Source organism: Epinephelus moara, chromosome 18, assembly GCF_006386435.1.
Source record: "Epinephelus moara isolate mb chromosome 18, YSFRI_EMoa_1.0, whole genome shotgun sequence".
NCBI classification, from domain to species: domain Eukaryota; kingdom Metazoa; phylum Chordata; class Actinopteri; order Perciformes; family Serranidae; genus Epinephelus; species Epinephelus moara.
This window is the reverse complement of record NC_065523.1, coordinates 35,463,890-35,472,439: the sequence shown is the minus strand read 5'-3', so window position 1 is coordinate 35,472,439 and position 8,550 is coordinate 35,463,890.

Here is an 8,550-nt window from a genome sequence, read left to right as displayed (position 1 = left end):
GGCATCGGGGGGAAACACAGTGGGACAAGAACAAAAGTTAAGGCGGCAAAAGTCCGAGATGGGCAAGTGGGAGGGGTGCTGAACGGGTCCAACAAACACTAACCTTCACCGGGGAGAGCGGTGCTTGCATCCCATAAGATTCTAAAGCTAAACCCTGTTCTTTTTTTCTTAACCCTAACCATGTGTGTTTGTTGTTGGTGGAAAAAAAAACATAAATTTGCGGTGCTGTACCATGTAGTGCTTTTATTTTGAAAGAGACTGTATGTAAACAGTAAATTTCCTGTGAAAACAGAAGTGTATTTTGAAAGAAGACAATGCATGTAACAGGCAGAACTTGACACAGCGTCCCTGAACGTCAACAGCCAACACACCCAGGGTACCTTGGACGTCGTATGTGGACGTGGAAAGTCCATGACCAAACGTCAATATGGGACGAGGTCGGAGTGAGAATGTGTTGACCAGGCACTCATATTACATTGCTACTAGCGATGTTTCAAACTGACCCCATAAGGGGCTGTACACATGCCGTGTCTTTAACCGTCTGGAAAACACGAGATGGGTGCTAGGTGCTACTCTTGTGCCAAATCTGTGCCAGCGGCAGGTTGTGTCGGTTGCTAAACACCATATCATAGCCTACCTGAAATCCTGAGTGCAGAGATGATCTTCCTCCACGATTTGTAAGTGTGTATTAGGCCAACAATATTGTCCATGGGACAGATGTAAAGCTATGGTAGCCCTGCACTTATATGATCTCCATATTTACCACAGACTAATATTTACGGATAAAGGGAAAGATGTCTGACTGTTTGTCGATGCAGCTTCCATGCCCTGAAAAATGGACGTAGCTTCTGTGACGTCACCTTTTGGTTTGTGGATTTCTGCTTTGAAGCCTTGAGCTCAGCATTTTGGCTGTCGCCATTTTGTTTTTTTCAGAGCCAGAAGTGACCATATTTGGATGAGAAGGTGAAGCTGTGGAGGAATGAGGGGTGGATCTGACTCACTGGCTGTGGTGACGCCTTGCTGACAAGCCTGTGAGTCAGAGTGACCACACTGTTAAATACGTGTAACTTGAAGACTTAATAACACGTAAACGGGTGAGTTATATAAAAATTCACCCCCCATAGAGGCACTAATTCAGTAATTGCTCCTGGGGTTGTATTGGTATGGGGTGCCGTTTGTAAAGTGGCTCACGCTGAAAATAACATCAACATTTTGCCACATTTAGCTTCAAACAATGTTTAAAAAAGTGTTGTGAATTTTAGTTTAGGATTTAGATTTAACATTTAGATTTAGATTTAGCATTTAGATTTAACATTTAGATTTAGATTTAATATTTAGATTTAACATTTAACATTTAGGTGCCACATTTAATATTTAGATTTAACTATTTAATATATTTCTAAGTTAACAAATATTGCTGTAAATGTGGTAAAAGGTTTCACAACACTTTTTTAAACATTGTTTGAAGCTAAATGTGGAAAAATGTTGATGTTATTTTCAGCGTGAGCCACTTTACAAACGGCACCCCATATATTGGAGGTTAAGAACCAAGCAGCAACATCCAGGGCTGGAAAAACCAACATGAAGTGCCAAAATCTGCAGTTCCTCTAACGGCCACTTGAGGCTCTACAGACCTCATGTTAAAATGCCCAGCTTGCAGAAATACATTTTACAGCCTGGTACAGAAAACAGTTTTGGTCTCTAGGTCTATAGCTAATGTCCTCGATCATGACAACTGTATAGGGATGAAAATTTTTTATGTAGCTCACCATTTTATCATGGTGGCTACGTCCATTATTTCTACAGTCTATGGTCATGACAAGCTGCTTGTATCACCAACCTCTGTGGTCATAATTTTGAAGAGGACAGTGTCTTTTCACACAGTCCCTCACTAACATTAAATACATACTGTATATTAATGCTAGAGTCTTTGCACACAGGCAGGTTTGCATCTATAAAGATGAATAATGCATGTGCTCTTCCTGTATCGGAGTGACAGTAGAGTTTGTTAAATCCATTATCCCATAAAAAAAACTGCACAATGTCCACATTTTTCCCTGTTAGAGAGGAATGTTTAATATCCAGGCAGTGTGAGGAATAATTTAAACTTTAATCATCCCATCTAACTACACTGACGATGACACAATCAGGCTCTATCTGCAGATCGAAACTTGATTGAGTTGCAGGTCTGGAGGAGCAGGAAGGAGGAGGAGCCTGGAGCAGGAAGGAGGAGGAGCCTGGAGCAGGAAGGAGGAGGGGCCTGGGCCAGAAGGAGGAGGAGCCTGGAGCAGGAAGGAGGAGCAGCCTGGCTTGATGAGTTGGTGAGTTCAGGTGTGAGGCCTTTATGCACCACCTGCAGCCGCACCCTGGATCCTACTGACATCAACTGTCTGAGTGAAAATGTGAGTTCCTTTGTTCCTTGATGCTGAAGTTATTTGAAGTTAGAATGATTGTACACTGTGTACATAAAAACCAGGAGTATTTACCAGTGCCAGATTCCCCTGCTTTACTGCTGTGATAAATCATAACTTAAGTGGACTTCTCAGTAACCCATTTTACACAGCGATGGTGCTATAGGGCTGCCACAACGTCCCTACACTACGCCATCATTGCATTTTGACACAGAACCAAACAACGGCAGCGTCATGTGCTCCCATGTGTGATTAGACAGCATGCTGGCATCACAGAATCAAAAGAGGCGTGAGGGTTGTGACACAAAACAGCGTCGGCCTCTAGTGTGACATAAAACATACACGTTGGCTTGCAGCAGCTTTTTATTGTCGCCAGGCAACCACCCCGTCACGTCCCTACACTAACAGTCCCATGTAATCAATCTGTGTAATTAGCATCTAGTTGCTGCCATGTTGAGGCAGAGGGTACTGTCTGTAGCTCTGGTTGAGGGTGAGAGGCTGTCAGCAGATAAACAGAGATCTGTGTGGGTACATGAGACCCTAAAAAAGAGGCTGGATCATGGGGAGTACCACCAGTTGGTCCAGGAGCTTCTCCTCCATCATGGACGTTTACAGACATATTTTAGGATGACTCAGGGGCAGTTTGACAAACTACTGTCTATCGTCAGGCCGTATAGCTCTGGGTATCCAGCAACCACTACCACCAGTTTCTCCTCCATTGTTCACCAACTGTAAACTTGTTGCTGTGACCACCACAGACCACACAAATCATCTGATTGGACAATGGGGAAAAAAGAGATGACGTGGGGCATTTTTCCGCTCTGAGTTGACGTTGTTTTCAGCTCAAGAAGTTCAGAGAGCTCTGGCAAAAACACCAGGCACCTAGAGCGCAGAAGTGCAAGGCTCATAGCAACGCAAAAACAGCAAGCATAAAGCTTCATTCTCATTAAAAACAATTACAAAAGGTGCCTCCAGCTGCTGAAACGCTTTCTGTGTGATCAGGGCCTAAGTCATGTGACCGTGGTGTAGTTTATAGCCTAATGTTGGCTTTTTACTTCTAGTGATTGAATTTAGGCTTCAAAAATCAGAAACTGCTGTCAGCTACCTTTTAAATCAAATCAAATCATCCATCCATCCATTTTCATCCTCTTATCTGGGGCCGGGTCGCGGGGGCAGCAGGCTGAGCAAAGCACCCCAGACGTCCCTCTCCCCAGCAACACTTTCCAGCTCCTCCTGGGGGACCCCAAGGCGTTCCCAGGCCAGACGAGATATGTAATCCCTCCAGTGTGTTCTGGGTCTGCCCCGGGGCCTCCTACCAGTGGGACGTGCCTGGAACACCTCAAACAGGAGGCGCCCAGGAGGATCCTGATCAGATGCCCGAACCACCTCAGCTGACCTCTTTCGATGCGAAGGAGCAGCGGCTCTACTCCTAGCTCACTCCCAATGTCCGAGCTCCTCACCCTATCTCTAAGGCTGAGCCCAGACACCCCACGGAGGAAACTCATTTCGGCTGCTTGTATCCGCGATCTCATTCTTTCGGTCACTACCCAGAGCTCATGAACATAGGTGAGGGTTGGGACGTAGATGGACCAGTAAATTGAAAGCTTTGCTTTCTGGTTCAGCTCCCTCTTCACCACGATGGACCGGCGTAACACCGACCCGCCGATCCATCTCACGCTCCATTCTACCCTCACTCGTGACCCTGAGATACTTGAACTACCTCCCTTGAGGCAGTAACTCTCCCCCAACCCAGAGAGGGCAATTCACCGGTTTCCGACAGAGGACCATGGCCTCAGACTTGGAGGTGCTGACTCTCATCCCAACTGCTTCACACTCGGCTGCAAAACGCTCCAGTGCATGCTGGCTCCATCACACCGAATCAAATCAAGTTTATTTATATAGCTAATTTAAAAACAACTGCAGGTGACCAAAGTGCTGTACAAAATAAAAGAATGACACAGCAATATACTATGTACACAGATATAAATCAGAAATACAGCGGTAAGAACAATTATATGAGTAAAAAGATTATAAAATACTAAAATATTAAAACCACTACAGACAACCAAGACCATTGAAAACATTCACGTTTTAAGGTTTGTCTTAAAAGTGTCAGTGGAGGGGGAGGATTTGATTGCGAGGAAGGTTATTCCAGAGCTTTGGAGCACTCTTACCCACCAGCCTTGATCATGGGACAGTTAACAGACATTGTTCTGAGGCTCTAACAGGTCGGGAGCTGGTGTAGTGGCAGAGAAGTTCAGTTATGTACTGGGGTGCCAGCCAGTGTGCAGCTTTAAAACCAAATAAAAGAACCTTAAAATCAATCCTGTATTTGAGAGGTAGCCAGTGAAGGGATGCGAACACTGGTGTAAATCTCCTGACAGTGGGTAGCACCAAAGCATCACACCTGTCCCATCTGTGGGCCTCTCCTGCCGGCTGTCTCTTTTACACAGACGTCGTTTCGGTGCTGTTACTGCCTACGCTGCCGATTTAAAGATGAGAGAACTCTATCGCCCCTATTCAGCGTGAGGACAATAATTCCCGCTTTGAAAAGGCAGCGTAAAAGGTGCTTGTGTCTCACTGTGCCTGACTGTGCACCCATTAGAGGATCCCTCACACGGTGCTGACGACAATCTGAGAAACAACTGTCCTGCAGGCTATTGGTGTGTGTTAGTGTGTGTATGTGTTGTCACAAAGAGAAAGTAGGGCAGCTATTATTGGTGCTAAATCTCTCATGTTTGCAGTTCATGATTTTCAGCTGCTGTTCCTGTGTTATTCCACTAGATGGCGGTGTGCATCCACTAAACCCTTGTAAACTCCTCTGTGACTCACTGACTGCTTTATGCTGAACTGTATAAGTGTGAACGTAGACCTCCTCTCAGGCCGCTGCTCTGCTGTGGTGAAAACACCAACTCTGTGTTTACTGTATGTTCAGTCACAGCTTTGTCTGACAGCAAAACAGATGACCACCGTACTTTACTGTCAGCCTGTGGTGATGGAAGTATTCAGATCCTTTGGTGAAGTAAAAGTACTAAAACAACAAGTGAAAGTCCTGCATTCAAAGCCTTTCTCAGCACACAAAGGAAACACTTCATCCTGTAGTTTATCACCAACATTTTTACTGGACAAGAAGGGGATGAAAACTGTCATCTGAAAAGTAACTAAAGTCGTCAGACAAATGTAGTGAAGTAAAACGGACAGCATTTGTCTCTGAGAAGTGTGTAGAAGTATACAGTAGCATAAAGTGGAAATGCTTAAATAAATTACAAGTACCTCACATTTGTATTTAAGTAGTCGACAGTACTCGAGTAAACAGGTCTACTTAGTTACATCCCACCACTGCTGGTGCAGCCAAATCAGCACAATAATGTTGCCACTGTACGTTTCTGCAAACCACACGCACGTTACATTTATGCTATAATGTAGCAGATATGTTGAAACTTCACGTCTCAACAATGCTGTGGGTGATGTGTGGTTTGGTTTATGGCCTTATCGCAGCAAGAAATGCAGTAATGTCCAAGTAAAAAAAGCACTTTTAGAGCTACTAATCTGGCAAGAAACACAGAGATGTCTCAGTTAAATACATCCACTTTTAGAGCTACTACTCTGCCAGGACATGCAGCAATGTCTCGGTATAAACAACCTTTCTCGCTGCACTATCCCAGCAAGTAACACAGCGATGTCTTGGTAAAAAAAAATTGCCTTTCGTGGTTCCATCCTGGCAGGAAATGCAGCGGTGCTTCGGTAGAAAATAACCACTTTTTGTGCTACTAATCTGGCAGGAAATGCAGCGATGTCTGTGTAAAAAAAGCTTTTTTCGTGGCACTATCCTGGCTTGAAATGCAGTGATGTCTCAGTAAAAAAACAACCACTTTTTGTGCTATTATTCTGTCAGAAAATGCAGCAATGTCTTGGTTAAAACACCTTATTCGTGGCACTATCCGAGCAAGAAATACAGCGACCTTTTTTGTGGCATTATCCTGCCTTAAAATGCAGCGATATCGCAGCACTAAAAGTGTGCTGCCTTAAAATGCAGCGATATCGCAGCACTAAAAGTGTGCTAAAAGTTTTACTATTAATCTGACAGAAAACGCAGGCATGTCTCTGTAAAAATCTGCTTTATTCATGTCACTATCCTGGCAGGAAATGCGATGATGTCTCAGAAAAAAATAACCACATTTCATGGCACTATCCCAGCAGGACATGCAAGTGTTGGTAAAAAAACAGCCGCTTTTAGAGCTATTAATGTTTCAGTTAAAACCAACCTTTGCCTTGGCACTATACCAGCAGGAAATGCAGCAATGTCTCGGTAAAAACAACCTTTTCGTGGCACTATCCCGACAGGAAGCGCTGTGATCACTCGGTAAAAAACAGCCTTTTATGTGGCATTATCCTGCCTTGAAATGCAGCGATATCTCAGTAAAAACCAAACACTTTTAGTGCTATTAATCTGGCAGAAAACGCCGCCATGTCTCGGTAAAAATCTGCTTTTTTTGTCTCACAACCCTGGCAGGAAATGCAGCAATGTCTTGGTAGAAACAGCTTTTGTCATGGCCCTATCCCAGCAAGAAATGCAAGTGTTGGTAAAAAACAGCCACTTTTAGAGCTACTAATCTGGCAAGAAACACAGCAATGTTTCAGTTAAAACAGACCTTTGTCTTGGCACTATACCAGCAGGAAATGCAGCGATGTCTAGGTAAAAACAACCTTTCTCGTGGCACTATCCCAGCAAGAAATACAGCGGTATCTTGGTTAAAAACAAAACAAAAAAAACAGTTTTGTGCTACTTTTCTGGCAGAAAACACGGCAACATTTTGGAAAAAACAACCTTTTCGTGGCACTATCCCAACAGGAAGCGCAGCGATCGCTTGGTAAAAAATAACAGCCTTTTATGTGGCATTATCCTGCGTTGAAATGCAGTGATATCTCAGTAAAAATCAAATTTTTTTAATCTGGCAGGAAACGCAGCAGCCATGTCTTGGTAAAAAACAACCATTTTAGTTGTTTGGTGGTCTCAAACAGCGGTCTGCACTTTGCCAGGTGTCTCTCCATCCAACATCCCCTCCACCTCCAGGTGACAGTCAGCTCTTACACTACATCACTTTAGAAACACTGATATAGGTATAAAACGTGCAAATGAAACGTATCCATGGTTTGTAGGAAACCACAACAGTTTCCTCTGAGAGCTGGCAGTGTTGTGAAGGGAACAGTTGGTGCATGACATTGTGTTGAAATAATGAGGCGGATGATCAATGAATCATTTTTATTATCTGACAGGTTTAATGTATAAAAATCTGGAGGAACATTTAAAACAGACTGAAGACTAAAGACAAGGCTTCACACAGTTGTGGTAGTGTTTTATAGACCTATATGTTCAAATGTTTTGTATAACTCTCCTCAATCTAGGTCTCATGACAAACCGAACACCCCCTCCCCAGATCAGTCCTCTGCTCGCCGGCTAAAACTAGCGATGCAACTTTTGATCCAACTTGTGTGAGAACCTCAGATGGCCGCGGCAAGGTGGGAGGAATATTCATGGTTCTCGAGAAGATAGCAGAAGACCAGAGAGAGAGGTGTGTGTGTGTGTGTGTGTGTGTGTGTGTCTGTGGGAGGGGAAGGGGGCTCGTGGAGAGGAAAATCAAACCCACCCTAGAGCTCTTCATACGTCACCGTTCGCATCACAGATGTTCCCACAGACACTCAGTGTGGGTTGTGGGCCGAGGCGTGTGGAGAGCCAGTATGGCTTCGATTGGCTTGTTTTTTGGAGTGTGTGTGAGTGTGTGTGTGTGTGTGTGTGTGTATTATAATATCTAGGCCTGCTGTGTGCGTAAATGGAGACTTGAACACTGCAGTGGTATTTAAAAGTATTGCTCTGAGTAGGAGCTGTAAATGAAGTAGCTGTGTGATGATTGTGAGTGAGTGAGGTGTTATTGTTTGGTTTTTTTTTACACTTCAGACTCATGAATATTTTACACAGAATAAAACACGTCGCTACTTCAGGGCCCTGATACTCACGTCTTATACTATCTTCTTCATGTTTTTATTGTCGTTTCTCCCAGTCGGTATTGTCTCTACTCTCACTCTACCTTTATTTTTATGGTGGAGCTCAGGGGCTCTGAGCTAATATTTATCTTATATA